Source organism: Triturus cristatus, chromosome 5_2 (genome assembly GCF_964204655.1).
Source record: "Triturus cristatus chromosome 5_2, aTriCri1.1, whole genome shotgun sequence".
NCBI lineage: Eukaryota > Metazoa > Chordata > Amphibia > Caudata > Salamandridae > Triturus > Triturus cristatus.
In genome coordinates this window covers 466,519,997-466,536,007 of record NC_140588.1, presented here as the reverse complement: position 1 = coordinate 466,536,007, position 16,011 = coordinate 466,519,997, and the positions used below count along the sequence as shown (strand labels likewise).

Below are 16,011 nucleotides of genomic sequence, written 5' to 3'. Positions count from 1 at the left end.
GTTTGGGGGCGGGGTTATGGGCGGTGCTAAGGGGCGTGTCCAGGAGCACATATTTAATTTTATTGAGATTTTCTTGGTGTGCAAATGTGCACACTGATACAGAGCCTTCCTTTTTTCTCCATGATCACATATGATCGTATATTCAAATACACAAGTTCAGGATGTATGCCGTACAGTCAAATCTTGTGTTAGATTTAATGCACTATAATTTTGCTTCATTCATAAAACAAAATAGGCTATATCTAATGTACACATGAGAACTGACTTGCTTCTTAGTTCACTAGTAGCATTGTGGTCATGGTGGGAGCTCCAAAGTTTCTAACTTCACTATCACTTTTAATAAACTCCTCTCAATGTGATGATGTAATCTTATGTACCAAGGTAAAATGCTTCCACATGTTAAAGAATACACTTTTTATTTCAATTTTAATGTTTTCAAGGCTCGATTTATGTAAGGGCTAATCAAGCCAAGCCGGACTCTTGATTCGACTCTGACTTGCTATCCTTGTTTATTTGTTGGTCTGCCCACCTCTGTCTCTCCCAGAGCCACTCCATTAACCCTAGAGAAAATGGCCTCTTTAAAACAAAATACAGTTGTGTTGAGACACTGCAGAAAAAAGCATATCTGCACTGGGGACTGAAAAAGTGACCTAGTACTTGCTATAAGCGAACCCTTTTACATGCGCTTCACTCCGGACTCTGGTAATACAAGGCGTTTTACGGGATGGAAGCTATACATTTGCTGTGCTGAACACTGCAGACAACACTAATGCCTGCAAAATCACACACGAGCACTTATGCACAATGACGCTTGAGAAAATATTCTTGCTTTAAAATAGTGAACCTGATTATCTTTGTCAACATTTGATAATGGAGGAACGGGCTTCATTGATTGCTTATTTGCCTTTACTCTCTGAATCCAGTCTTCTACTGGCAACAACCCATTTCAACAGTCAACTGCATTCAATACTTTTGTTTTTAGAAATGGTTACATTAGCTGGCCTCGCATTACAAAACCTTGATTCCCATCCTCTCTGCCTCACTTCGGTGGGGGAGGGCTGATTCTTTCTGCAAGCAGCAGAGTAAAGATGCAGGGGCTCTAAGAAGGGGTGAAAGAACAACAAAGCCTTGTTAGCAAGTCCATGGTCTTTTAAAGACCTGTGAAGTACTCGGGTGCAGCAGTGTGTGTGCCCAGGAAGCTGTCTCAGCCCGGGCTGACAAACACAACTGGGGGGGGCAGGGAGGTGTGGGGGGGGGGCTCGGCGTGAAGCCTTTTGATCACAATGGGCGTTGCACGCCTGGTTCTGCTGGCGAATTAGCACAGTTCAAGTTATCACTCGATTATCAGAGTGCTGCACGAAAACAGGTCGGCTCGTTGTCAGCTGTGTTGCTCTTCTTTCAGCACATACCCATTTCCTTTCTGCATTGCTGCCCCTTGAGTACCGGTACACTGTTTGGCCAAGGAGAAGTTCCGGTACTCAAGGGCAGAAAATTCAGAAGTGCCGGTACTTAGTACCGGTGAGTACCCGCCCATTTATTTATTTATTTATTTTTTTTTTTTTTTGAAACCGTTTATTGCAGTTCGTAAAAGTTACAGGTATGGGCCTACAACCATCCGGCCGGCCGCTAGAATGACAAAAACATATTGCACACATACAGTAAAAGTCTCTAGGCAGTGCAGAGCAGTGAAACAGGAGTAATCAATGGTGCAGGCCACACAGCTCCAAGCCCACAGTACGGTTCCCTTTTCTTGAAACAAAACAACACCAAAAAACCACACCCGCAAGGCAACCCGCGATCCAAAATAACAGCACGTGCTCCATAAGTGGGGGATCCAAACCAGCAGCAGAACTCTGGAGAGGGGAATGGGAATAGACCAGGGACTGGGGGACCGCGCGCCCGCGGCTGAGGGAGGGGGGCCGTCTAGGGAGACGGAGCAGGAGAGGCAGCCGGTAGCAGTGGTGGCTCACAAATACCCCCGCGGTAGGCGTTCCAGGGGCCCCAGAGTTTCACCCACGCCCCAGGCTTACCTCTCGCCACATACACCACCTTTTCACGAAACATACACCAATCCATATGCTCTTTCCAGGCCGACACCGCAGGGGGCCTCTGGGATCCCCACAATTGAGCAATGTCGCGCTTGGCTATCATGTATCCCAGAGTCACCCACCGCGTCTGCGGGACCGAATAGTCATTCGGTTCCCATACATTCAGCAAGCATCTCCTCGCTTCAGGCAGCAGCGCAACACGCGTCACCACACGTAGGACCTCATGCACACCACGCCAGAATCGCTCCACCTTCGGGCACTCCCACAGTATATGCATGAAAGTCGCCAACGCACCACAGCCACGCTTACACATTCCGTCACCAGCAAAACCCATACGCAGAAGCCTTGGCCCCGTCACGTAAACCCGGTGAAGGATCTTGAGCTGGACGAAACGAAGGCGAGCCGGGATGGCCACCTCTTTCGGAGAGGCCACCGCGGAAATCCAATCCTCATCGTCCAGCTCCAGCCCGTCGGCAACCCAAGCCTCGCGGAGATTAGTCAGCAGGCACGATCTATCGTTGATCAGTTTTTTGTATATGAGGGAGATCGTGCTGTCCGGGACATGGCCATCTAGGACTCTGTCCTCCAGGGGGGAAGACTCCGGAATGGATGCGACATCCGGGAAGACGGAGCCCAGCGCATGGCGGACCTGTAGGTACCGAAAGTACTCACTGCCCTGCAGCTGGAACTCCGCCTGCAGCGTCTCAAAAGTTTTGAATCCCCCCCTCGTCCAGAGATCTCCCACCGTGCTGATTCCGATCGTGTCCCACTTCTCGAAGCCCTTCGACGTCCACAGGGAGCCCAACCTCTCAGACGCATACAGCGGTGACGCCCGGGTCAAACGGTCCTTCCACCCCATAGCTGCATTAGCCGCGTGACAGACACGCACCATGACACGCGTCGGTCCCGTCAAACGGGAGTCGGGCGCGCCCGCGTAGAGCGCTCGATTGTAATCGCCACCGGGCAGGAGCATCTTATCCATCTCAAATGCCGGGTTCAAGGCGGGCCCGTAAAGGCCATGATTAATTGCAGCTAGTTGGGAGGCCCAGTAATACCGTTTAATGTCAGGGAGGGCGACCCCCCCATCGTACCACGGGAGCGTCAATTTAGCCAGAGCAATGCGCGGCCTCCCGTCCCAGAACAGGCGCCGCTGGAGGCCCTCCACCTCACGGAAATAGCGTGCCGGGACCAAGTCCATAGTATTCTGGAGGGCGTAGAGGAAGCGTGGCAGGGACATCATTTTAAACAAGGCCGCTCGGCCGAGCGGCGAGAGCGGCAGACGCCGCCAGCGCACCACGTCCTCCCTCAAACGCCGGAGGGGGGGTAACAAATTCCGCTCATAGCGGGCCTCCGGGTCAAGAGTGATATAGATACCCAGGTACCGAAAACCTTGGGAGGCAATCTGGATCGGACAGTCCCGTGGTAAGGCCGGAGCCTCCCCGGAAAGCACATATACACAGGACTTCGCCCAGTTGATGACCAGGCCTGAGTTGCGACCGAATGAACGCAAAACATCAACCAGGACGATCAGAGATTTACGCGGGGAGGCGAGATACAGAAGGATATCGTCAGCATAGAGGGACACACGGTCCTCATGCTCGGGGGTCCAGCGGAGACCACGGATAGAAGGGTGCCACCGCAGCCACTCCGCCAGGGGCTCCAGGGCCAGGGCAAACAGGAGAGGCGACAGGGGGCAGCCCTGTCGCGTACCCCTCCCCAGCGCGAATGGGGCCGAGACTCGCCCATTCACTACCACCTGCGCCAATGGGCCCGAATATAGCAATTTGACCCAGCTAATGAAACCCGGGCCAAACCCGAATTTTGCCAGCATCGCCCAGATGTATGGCCATTCAAGCGTATCAAACGCCATGGTGGCGTCCAAGGACGCCAAGATGGCCGGCTCCCGCACAAATGGGACACGCGCGAGCACCCCGTGCAAGCGCCGCAGATTGAGCGCCGTGTTGCGGTGCGGTATAAAGCCAGATTGGTCTTGGTGGACCAAATCGCCCACCACGCCAACCAACCTGTTGGCCAACACCTTGGCGAGGATTTTGGGCTCCGCGTTCAAAAGCGAAATCGGCCTATAGGATGTGACCCGTTCACGGGGCCTCCCCTCCTTGTGGATCACCACAATTGTGGCTAGACGCTGGTCCGGCGGGAGGGAACCCCGCGAGTGGGCCGCCAGGAACATCCCGCGCAGGTGGGGCGCCAACACATCCGGGCGTAGCTTGTAGAGCTCGATGGGAATACCATTGGGGCCCATGGCCTTGCCGGATGCAACCGAGCGAATAGCCAAGGCAATTTCGTCCGAGGTGGGAGGGGCGTCCAGCGAATCCCTGTCCTCCACCGTTAGGGAGGGCAGTGCGATGTCCCGAAGCAGGGCATGGGAGTCTGCCTCCGAGCAGGGGGAAACCGGGGAGTAAACTTCGCGGAAATAATCCGCGAAGCAGGAGACAATGGCTTCCGGCTCAGTGACACACGCACCATCAACACTCTCAATCAAAGGCACCACACGGCTCGCTCTCTCCCTCTTATCCAACCACGCAATCAATTTGCCAGCCTTATCACCCACATCATACAATCGCCCCTGCTGCTCTCTACTGAGGCCCCTGGCCGCCTCCGTGACGAGGGCCCGATAGGCCGCCTGCTTTAGGTGTAGAACATGCAACTTGTCGTCTGTTACCCCGCTTCCCAGGTCACCCTCCAGTTCTGCAATCTCGGCCTCTACCCGGGTCACCTCCTCCCGCTCGCGCCGCCGGGCATGGGAGATAAAGGAGAGGGCCTCCCCTCTAAGGACTACCTTGAAAGCCTCCCACAGGGAGATGGCCGAAGAGACCGACCCCACATTCTCATCGAAATATCGCTGTAGGGATTTGATCAAATCAGCACGAATGGTGGGGTCGCGCAAATACCATGCATTGATTGGGGCCACCCTGCCATCCCCCCTCGGGAAGACATCGAGATGCAACAACAATGGGGAGTGGTCTGAGATACCCCGCGCCAGATGGCGCACCTCCCCCACCCTCCCTGCGTGGGCCGCCGGGACAAGGATGTAATCAAGCCGCGAGAGGCTACCATGGGCACCCGAGTGGAAGGTGTACTGTCGCAATACAGGATGCTTTAATCGCCAGCAATCCACCAGGCCCAGCGTATCCAGAAGGCCGGGCAGCCACGCCTGTGCCCGGGGGAGGTCCCTAGGGGGATGGCGATCCATAGACCCAGAGGCTACCGCATTAAAATCCCCTCCAACCACCAACAGGCCACTCGGAAGGTCCAGAAGGAGGCGCCCCAGGTCCGCAAATGTGGTGGCTTGTAACCCAGGCGGGACGTACACTGATATAAAGATAAACACTCTACCCTCCATTCTTCCCACCAGAACCGTGTAGCGTCCCCTCTCATCATGGCGCACCTCATCAATCTCCAACGGGAGCGAGTTCTTGATCATAATACCCACCCCCCGCGAGCCCGAGGTGAAGCCAGAATGGGCCGCCAAACGATATCCCCGCCGGTTCATTGCATGAAAGGAGTTACCTATAAGGTGCGTCTCCTGCAGGAAGACAACATCTGGTGAAATACGTTTTAAGTACTGCAGGACCACCCCACGCTTAATCCTATCCCCCAGGCCGTTAACATTCCATGACAACACAGCCAAATCCCTACCCCCCATCATGCGTCGAAACAATCGGTCGTCCCCCATCGAGCATCCTAAAAACAACAACATAGTAGCGGGTTTGCCCTGCGGTGCTAACAAACAACACACCCCCCCACCCCCCGGTCCCAACAAAACTCCCCCCTCCCTGCACCCCTGCATGAGCCCAGACAGCCCCCCCAAAGTGCAGTGTGCCTGTCGCCCCATAGCTAAAATACTAACTAGTCCCCCAGAGGAGGAGGGAAGCCCCCAACAGACCCCGCACGACCTCCATAGGAGGGGAAAATACGCAATCAATAAATGGTGAAGGAACAACGTCCAGAGCAAGGCCTATGCAGTCACCCCTCAATTCTGCTCCGGCGGGCCCTCCTCGCCAGCCGCGCCCCCCCCGCCCCCCCGGCCCCGATCTCCAGGCAGAGTGTCCAGCCAGTCCCCAGCCGCCTCGGGCCGGTCGAAGAAGTGCGTGCGACCATCCACCTCTACCCTCAGCTTAGCTGGAAAGAGCATTGAGTACTTGAGGTTCAGGTCCCTTAGGCGACGTTTAACACCAAGAAAGCTCTGCCGCTGCTTCTGGACCGCCGGGGTAAAGTCTGGGTAGAAATGTACCTCCATGTTGTCAAGCTTGACCGGTCCCTGTTGTCTGGAGGTCTGGAGGATAGCATCTCTGTCCCGGAAATTAAAAATCCGGGCAATGAGAGGCCGCGGCGGGGCACCAGTCTTAGGTCTGCCCCCGGGGACCCGGTGAGCACGCTCCACCGCAAAAAAACTTACTCAGCCCCCGGGGCTGGAGATGGGTCAGGATCAACTCTTCCACGAAAAGATCCGCCGCCTCCGCCTCTCGTCCCTCCGGCACCCCCACAATACGGACATTATTCCTCCGGGCCCGACCCTCGGAGTCCTCCAGTCGCCGGTCCATCAGGGCGCTCGCCTGGCCAAGCCGGCGCACCTCCTTCTGGAGGGCCACCACGTCGGTCGTGAGGCTCGTTGTGGTGTGGGCCAGGGAGTCGACTCGGTCGTTTGTTTTGGACAAGTCTGCCCTCACAAGGCTCACATCCACCAGGACCGAGTCTATTTTTTGCGCTAAGGTGTCGAAACGCTGGTCCACCGAGGCCTTCATCTCTGCGATGGCGCCCATGACGTCCCGGAGGGTCAGATCCACCGGATGAGCGGATGCCTCCGTCGGGCCCACCGGGGATGCACGCGATGTCTCCGGAGAACCCTTCTGGAGCGTGTAGCGGTCCATACTGTTGGCCTGGTGCGCCGTGCCACGGCGGGTCGTCTTCACCTTCGCCCGGTCGCCATCTTGTTTGGTGGACATGCTGGCTCTTCCACCGTCGTGCCAAGCACCCCAAACGGGCCGCTATACCAGGTCACGGGTGCCAGGGGGGGGCAGGGGCGACCACCGAACCGCGGGTCAACCCACCGCCGGCGGGTCAGCCGGGCTCCTGGACAAGGCCACACCACCACACCCCGCTCCGCAGTCCGACCCCGCTTGAGAGCTAGGAGGGCGCAAAAGCGAAAGTGAAAGTGCGGGGTACGCCAGTCGCCCAGCCCCGTTCGCCGCTGTTATTCACTTTGTCCCCGGATCGCCCCACTACTCCAATCCGGGGGGCCGGCGAGGAGAAGGCCACAACCTTCGATCGATGCTCCCACCGGCGTCCGGGGTCCGATTCGAGCCCAAAAAACGGGTGGCGCCTCAGCTCCGGTTCCCCAACACAGTCCCCTCAACAAGGACAGGATATCGCCAGGATTAATTCAGGAGGTCGCGGAGGTCCTCGGGAGCCTCGCACCTACGCGGCCATCTTGGTTGCGCGCTAGGCTCCTCCTTCCGTACCCGCCCATTTAAAGCACTGAATATAGCGCGAACTCGACCAGAAGGTACGAGAGCGCTTTACATGAGCACTAGTTGCATTACAGACGGGCACAGTGATTTTGTTAGGCACGGGCAGATTAAGTGATTTGTCCAGAATCCCAGGATGTTGAGCGTCACTGTCGAGAATCGAACCTGGTTCCCCATCTTCGAGGGTGACATCACTGCTGGATAAATAAGGAATTCAACCACTTTTGTGCTTAATTTTTTAGCCCTGATCATTTTCATCATGCACGCTTGAAATTGCATTGAAAGAATACACTGGGTCTGATTTACGAAGATGTGACCTTCAGAACATTTTCTGACTTACTCCAGGAATTTAGGAGTAAGACTGGTGTACATGAGTAGGTCATAGTAAATCTTTGCGAATCTGGCCTACAGTGCAATAGTTTTGCATTCCAAAGTACATATAGTTATTTACTTGAGGTTCTATTTAGTTTGCAGCGTACCAGACAGCACAGCTGTCTTTTTTGCTAAAGACACCTTGGGGACATTCAGAAAGTTGACCTAGGAATGCATTCTGCCCATTGCTTACCATTGGCTTTGTGGTTTGCAGCTCACATTTTCTGACTTTCTATTTGCTGGCTTTAAATGCTTTAGACAGTCCAGCTCTAGTTCGTCCCTCCCATTGCCCAAACCTTGTTTCCTGTTTTCTTCCACAAACTCACTTTCTGTAAACAGGCCTTCAAATCTTGTTCTTGTTGTGTCACATTTGCTGTGAATTCAAAGATGGAAGTCAAATGTCAGGCTGAGTCTTCCAGGGAGCTTGATGTTTATTTTTCTTTCTCTGACTTCAGAGTAAGAGGATTTATTTGGCAATCATGCTGGCTCCTGGGTCTGCTTAAGGGAGGCTGTTCATGTTATTTTTTTTTTAGCACACAACAACATTTAAAATGTTTGTAAATGAACTGTGCTGATGATCAAATCAGTACATTGGGTGATGACATTTCCAAACATTATCGTTTGTACGCTGTATACTTTTATCAGTGAAACTGTATGTGAGTGCAAATGTAACAGTCATTTCAAGTGAAGATATGTTGTCTGTAATTGCAGTACGCTATAATACCATGCATACTCCAGGTTACCACACTCCACTCTACTCTGCACCAATCCACTTTTCTGCACTGTAATCTGCACCACTCAACACTACACCACTCCACTTCACACTGCATCAATTAACTCTTACCTTCACTACTCCACTCTACGCCTCTCTATTTTACACCACTCCACCCTACTCTATGCCAATGCAATCTACACCACACTACTCTACTAGGCACTCTATGCCACTGCACTCTATGCCAATGCACTCTACTCTGTACCACTCCACTCTATGCCAGTGCACTCTGTGCCAATCCATTTTACACCACTCTAATCTACTCTGCACCACTTCTCTCTACTCTGAAACAATCTACTCTACGCCACTGCTCGCCACTCTACGCCACTCTATGCCACTCCACTCTATGCCACTGCAGTCAAATCTGTACCACTCTACTCTCCCCTGCACCACTCCAGTCCACTCTACTCTGAAACAATCTACTCTATGACACTGCACTCTACACCACTCAACTCTTCTTTATGCCACTGTACTCTACGCTGCACCACTTTACGCCTCTGCAGTCTACACTCTGCCACTGTACTCTAAACTACTTTACTCTTTGCCAACTCACTCTACACCACTTTACTCAAAACAAATGCGCCCTATGCCACTGCACCTACACCAACTACTTTGCACCACTGCACTTTATGCCACTATACTCTACAACATTCTACTCTATGCCAATGCACGTTATGTCACTGCACCATTGTACTCTACGTCACTGCGATCTACACTACTCTATTCTACTCTGCACCACTGTGCTCTACGTCACTGCTCTCTAATCCACTCTACTCTGCACTACTCTGTGCCCCTGCGCTCTGTGCCCCTGCACTCTATGCCTCTGCACTCTATGCCTCTGCACTCTACTCTGCACCACTCCACGGTATGCCACTCTACACCACTTCACTCTGTGCCACTCCACTGTGCACCACTCTATGCCACTCTAGCCCTCTGCACTCTACCCTGCAGTACTCCTCTCTACCCTGCACCACTCCAGTTTATGCCACTTCACTCTATGCCACTCTGCTCCACTCTGCACCACTCTACTCTACTCTATTGCACTTTACACCACTGCAATCTACTCTGCACCACTCTACTCTACGTCACTGCAACTGCACTCTACACCACTTTACTCAAAACAAATACACTCTACGCCAATCTACTCTGCATCACTGTACCTAACATCGCTTCACTCTAGGCCACTCTACTATACTCCCCTCTACGACATTACACTCCATGATACTCCACTGTATGAAGCTGTACTCCATTAAACTCTGCTCCACTCAACAGCACTCTACTCCACTTTGCCATTCTACAATACTACTCCACTCTACGGCCCTCTATGTAACTCCCTCAATACCACTCCATGCCACTTTACTCCACTCTGGTCTATGAAACACTACTCCATTCTACTCTACTCTATGCCACTCCTCTCTATGCCACTCAGCTCTACAACACTCTACTCCACTCTATGCCACTCCACTCTAGGACAGTCTACTCCGCTCTATGACGCTCTAATCTGCAACACTCTTCTCCACTCTACGCAGCACCCTCTACACCACTCTACTCTGCCTTACACCAGACTCTGACACTCTGTGTCACTCAACTCTGACATTCTGCTCCTCTCTACGCCACTCAACTCTACAACACTCTATTTCCTTCACGATATTCCACAACACTGTACACTACTCCATGACACCTCACTTCACTCCTCTCCACACCACTCAATTCTACTGTATGCCACTCCATGCCACCCTTCGCCACTTCATAACACTCTACTCTACTCCACTTTACGACACTTCACGCCACTCTCCTTTACCCCATTAACTTTTAGCCATGCTAAAAAGCAGCCATTCTGGTGTACAACATTGCTAAAGCATAATGGCAAAGCCAATAGCTGTTGCATAGGTGAGACCTTTTGACTTTGCCAATGCTTGTTACTGCAGTGACCTGTGCTCTGAACATTTCTAACATCTAAACTCACATCTTCCCATAGGCTCAAAAGCTTGAAGCAAATACAATAAAGCTATTTTACCTATGGTTCCAGCAATTAACAGCCTACCTTTTAGGTCGAAGCCTACCAGACAGCACAGTTTGTTTGATAATGACTTTTTGTGGGCATTATGAAACCTTCCCTGGGAATGCATTCTGCCCATTGCTTACCATTGGCTCTGTGGTTTGTAACTCACAGTTGCCCGTACCCTATTTACTGTATTCTTCTAATAACTCACTTTCTGTAAACAGGCCTTTAAATCTTGTCCTCATCTTGTCACATTTGTTGTACATTCAAAGACATAGGTCAAGTGTCAGAGGGAGCTTGGTGTTTACGTTTTTTTGTCTGACTTCGGAGTGAGAGAATTTATGTGACAATCTTGCTGTGAAAGAAAAGACTTTGTTCTAGCGCACAACAACATTTAAATGTCTGTAAATGAACTGTGCTGATATTTCAAAATATATTAGGAAAGTACAAATGAATCACTTTTTTTTGTAATTCTGAAATGTGCTGGAAACATAACTGATTAAGATTACAACACATCAATACACTAGTTGATGCAATTTCCACACATTGTCATTTGTACACAGTAAAATTGTATGTCTGTGCAAATGTAATGGTAATTTCAGTTGAAAATGTGTTGTTTGAAATGGCAGTGCACTACCACACCATGCATACTCCCCACTCCACTACTCCACTCTACAACACTCTACTCCCCTCTCTGCCCCTCCACTCTACGTCACTCCATTCTATGACACTCCGCTCCACTCTACAATAAGCCACTCCACTCTACGACCCTCCATGTCACTGTGCTCCAACTGTACTGTGTGGCATGTACTGTACGACATGCCCCTCCAATCCACGCCCCTCCACTTTGTGCCCCTAGCTCTAAGACACTCTATTGACACACCACTCTATGATACACCCCTCCATTCTACTGTTTACCACTCTATACCCCTCCACTCCACAACACTTATCCCACTCCACCCCACTCTACTCCAACTTACCCCAGTCTACCCACTCCACTCCAGTTTACTCCACTCCACTCCATTCCATCTACCTCACTCCAGGCTACCCCAATATATCCTACTCTATTCCAGTCTACTCCAGTCAATTCCAATCTAGCACACTCCACTCCAATCTTCCCCACTGCACTCAGTCTACCCCACTGCACTCCAACCTATCCCAATCTACCCTACTCCATTCCAATCCACCGTATTCTACTCCACTCCAATATACCCCTCTCCACTCCATCCAATCTACCCCAATCCACTCCAATCTACCCCACTCCACTCTCCACGCCACTCCAATCTACTGCACACCAATCTACTCCATTCTCCCCCTCTTGCATCTACCCCACTCCACTCTTCCAATCTCCATGCCACTCCAATCTGCTCCACTCTAGTCCAATCTACCCCACCCAACCTACCCCAATCCACCCCACTCCACCCCACTCCACCTCAGTCTACCCCACTTCACTCCAATCTACTGTACTCTATCCAAATCTACCCCACTACAATCTACCTCAATGTACCCCAGTCCACTCTACCCCAATATCCCCACGCCAATCTACCCCACTACAGTCTGCCCCACGCCACCCTATTTCACTACCTTTTAGTCATGCTGAACAGCAGCCGCACTGGTGTACAACGTGGCTTGAGCATATTGCCAAAGCAAATAGCTCTCGCATAGTTGAGACCTACTTGCTTTGCCAATGCTTCTTACCAATAGAATGCAAAAAGAACAATTGATGAACAGAATGCTGCACAATGTCAAACATCCACCCCAGTACAGAGATCTGGCCCTAAATCCATTGTTTTTTGCTCCCCATGCCTTTCCAGGTCAGACCCAGCCATGCGCAAATCAGTCTTGACTCTGTAGCCCGACCTGAATATATCTATTGTACTCAGACTGTAAGAGAAACAAGATGGATGGTGACTTTATGTATGTTCCAACTGGTTCTTGTGACAGCGTGTTGATCTTTCAAAACCCTGTTTTTTTGTTAAATGTATTTGAATCAGTCACTGGTATCTTTTCTGTTTTTAAATATAATTGTATATAATTTCAAACTAGAGAAAATACCAGCATTAGGAACGGTTTAACTCAATTCCTAACCTTATGTTGTAGTCAGATAAGAAGATCATATGCATATGTATACAAGTTAAGCTGGAAGGTCAGGAATTGGTGGTGGCGCGTATTGTGGTATCTAAATCTTTCCCAGTCATCCAAGCTGAAGGGCAATGTAAGTGTCTAAGTATCATTCGGGAGGAGGTTATATCCATATATGTGTACACCAGCAGTGTTCTAAGAACTGAATACAAGAAAAGCAACTTTAGTAGCATAAAGAGTTCCCCAGTAGCCAAGGTTCGTGGAGGGCTTTCGATACGGTAGTGGTCGAATGTATTCTTTCATGCTCTCCTAGAGAGCCAGCTTTTTACTCTAAAAGTGAGTGTATGTGAACATAGTGTGATACCAGGGATATAAGCAATAGCGAGGAGTACCCATTTAATTCCACCTTCCGCTATGTAGGTGGTGGCAACAGAGTGTGGGACACAGTGAGTGGGTAGTATGTAAGTCATGTGTAAGGAGGGTGAAGATCTCCAGTACCATCTCGGGGGCATTAAGTCATTGTTCCTGTCCTCTATCAGAGCAATGCATAGCTCATCCTGTACTCTATCAGGAATTTATGAAGACCACGTGCTTCCTCCCTGTGTAGTGCTCTGTTTGAGTCTGTCTCCCAGTGAAGATTAAGCTCAGTCAAGGGGGGAAGCGAGGGGTGATAGCAGTGATTTATAGAACTGCGATTTATAGAACAGTGTCTGCATATAGTTATGTGATGTTGGTGCTGTGGTGGTGATATTCCAAAGTTCACATAACTGCGCTAGAAACTGTGTGTCTGGAATCCTCTGAAAGAAAAGTTGGAGCTATTCTGCAACGATTCAAGGGGGGTATCACCCCATTTGCAAAGAGGTGCTCTACTGTGGTAAGGCTAGCTTGGGCCCATCGAGCTGTTATTGCTTTTTTTCTGAATGTGTGTGGGTGAAAATGAGAGAGAAAGGGATGTATCAACTGTGTACAGTGTAGTGGTAGAAGTCTGGTGGAGGATCGGCCAGTGCGCTACCCTAAGGAATCGGGATTGATCGATCCGCGGCCTAGTTAAATGTAGGACCAAACTTGCTCTTTGGTCCAAAGTATTAGAGCTCAGTGAATCATCCGGTAATTTAAATGTAAGCTGACAAGCCAGTGCAAGATCCATTGTGTTTGAGCAGCGAGGTAACAGAGCTCGAAATCAGGTGCCCCGTGCCCTCCCTGGCCCATCTGTCATTTCAGGGTGGCGAGAGCTACTCTAGGGCTGCTCTCATTCCAGATCGGATCATGTAGTAGGGTATCCATCTCTTTAAAATGTGACTGAAGCAGCATGCATGGTTGATTGGTATAGTAATAAAGCAGTCAGGGTGGCATCACCATTTTCGCCACTGCTATTCTGCCCGCTGCTGTTAATGGGAGGCATTGCCAGAAGGAGACCTGGGTGCAGAGGGATCACACCATTTATCCTATGTTCCCATCTATAATTTCTGCCTCAATGTGATATGCCCATACTCCTAAACAACTTGAATGTAGTGTTCCACCATTTACAAAGCATAGTCTTTATGGAATCCCATTCTGGCAGATTCCAGTGTCGCAGCAGGAAGATGGCAGCCTTGTTCCTGTTTACTTTTAAGTCTGATATATTGCTGAATATACCCAGCTTTCAGATAATCTGTCCTGTATGGGTTTACACACTCCTTAGGTAAAGCAGGAGGTCATCAGCATATAAAGGAAGTAGTGTCTATCACCCTAGCACTAGGGATACCCCATTCTCTACCAACCATAAAGGATCTGTTTGCAAAGGGTTCCATCACCAGGGTGAATAGGAGAGGAGAAATGGGGCAGGCTTGTCTGGTACCTCTGTGTACACAACAAGACTCCGAAAGCATTTGACCAGTTTAAATTCGGGCAGTGAGAAGGGTATATAATAATTCAATCAATTTATGAAAAGCTACTTCTAGGACATAGGGGTCAATTTCTCTGTATAAGAATCTCCAACTAAGGGAGTTGAAGGACTTTTCTATATCTGTAGCCATTATGGCTTAGTCTGGCCACTTTGATGGGGTTGCTTCAGCTATTCTGAACAGTCTACACATGTTGTGAGATGTGCTTCTGCCCCGTATAAAACCGCTCTTGTCAGAGTGGACTAGGCATATCATATGTGGTGGTAATCTATTAACCAGGAATTTTCCCAAAATATTATAATATATAATTGAGAATGGAGAGAGGGTGGTATGATGAGAGATGCTCAGGAGGTGTGCTGGTCTTTATTAGGGCCATAACCACTTCCTTAGTAGTGGGTGATAGAAGCCTGTGAGTGTGCGCCTTATTGTAGAGCTCGACCAGCTTGGGCGCCACCTATTCTGTGAATGCATAGTAGAATTTGAGGGGCAGGGCATCTGCTGATGGGGACTTTTCTGCAAGCCAGCAGAGAAATAGATTGGCTATCCTACTCCAGCCCAATCCACACATGAAAGGGTGGGGAAGTGGAGGGTGTCCAATTAAGTTAAATGTCGGATACTGGGCCAGTGTCAAATTACATTGAGTAGTATCGAAAACAGGCATCATGTATGAACTCCTGAGGTGACTGAGATCAGTAAAGTGACCCAGCTGGGTCTTAGATATCAGTGAATATAGTGCCTCAGTTGCCTGGATTTGTCAACCATGTGAGCAGATGCCCTGATTTATGACCTTCTGCATGCTGTCAGGTCATATATGCTTTGTAGCCAATGCAAAGTTGTCTTTCTACCAAAGTTGCGTGCTCTTCCCTACCGGCAAGCAAAGAAGCAAGAGAAGAAGCATCTGTGACCTATTTGTTGTTTAAGGCTCGGATGTGACTATCTAGGGAGTCAAGTTCTTTTGTTAAGTGTTTCTTCAGCCCAACTCAGGTCTGTATGCAATGTCCCCTAAGGGTAAACCTAAACGCTTCCCATGTGGTTGAGTGAGTGACTCAACTGCATTCTTCCTGAAGTAGGTATCTATAAATTCTGTAAGTGAGTCCCGAAAAACCAGGTCCTCTAATGCGATGCATTGTAGTTTTTATGTATGAATAGGTGTTACGTTCTGCCCCCAAGCCAGGTGGGTTAGTTGTGGGTTGTGGTCTGATAGAATGTGGCCAAGGTACTCTTTAATATGTATTTCAGGAACAAGGCTGCTGTGAGCTACAAAATATTCTAGTTGGACTTGGACATAGTGTATCACTGATTAGTAAGAGTATTCCTGGGACTGAGTGTATCTATAGTGTCACTCATCTACGAGGGTCCAATG

General features: G+C 50.1%; 1 protein-coding gene across 1 annotated transcript in view; it reads left to right on the top strand.

Annotated features, from left to right (window-relative positions):
- Positions 1–16,011, top strand: part of SUGCT (succinyl-CoA:glutarate-CoA transferase) — a 3,154,468-nt gene that overhangs the window by 83,920 nt on the left and 3,054,537 nt on the right. The gene's annotated exons all lie outside the window — the stretch shown is intronic.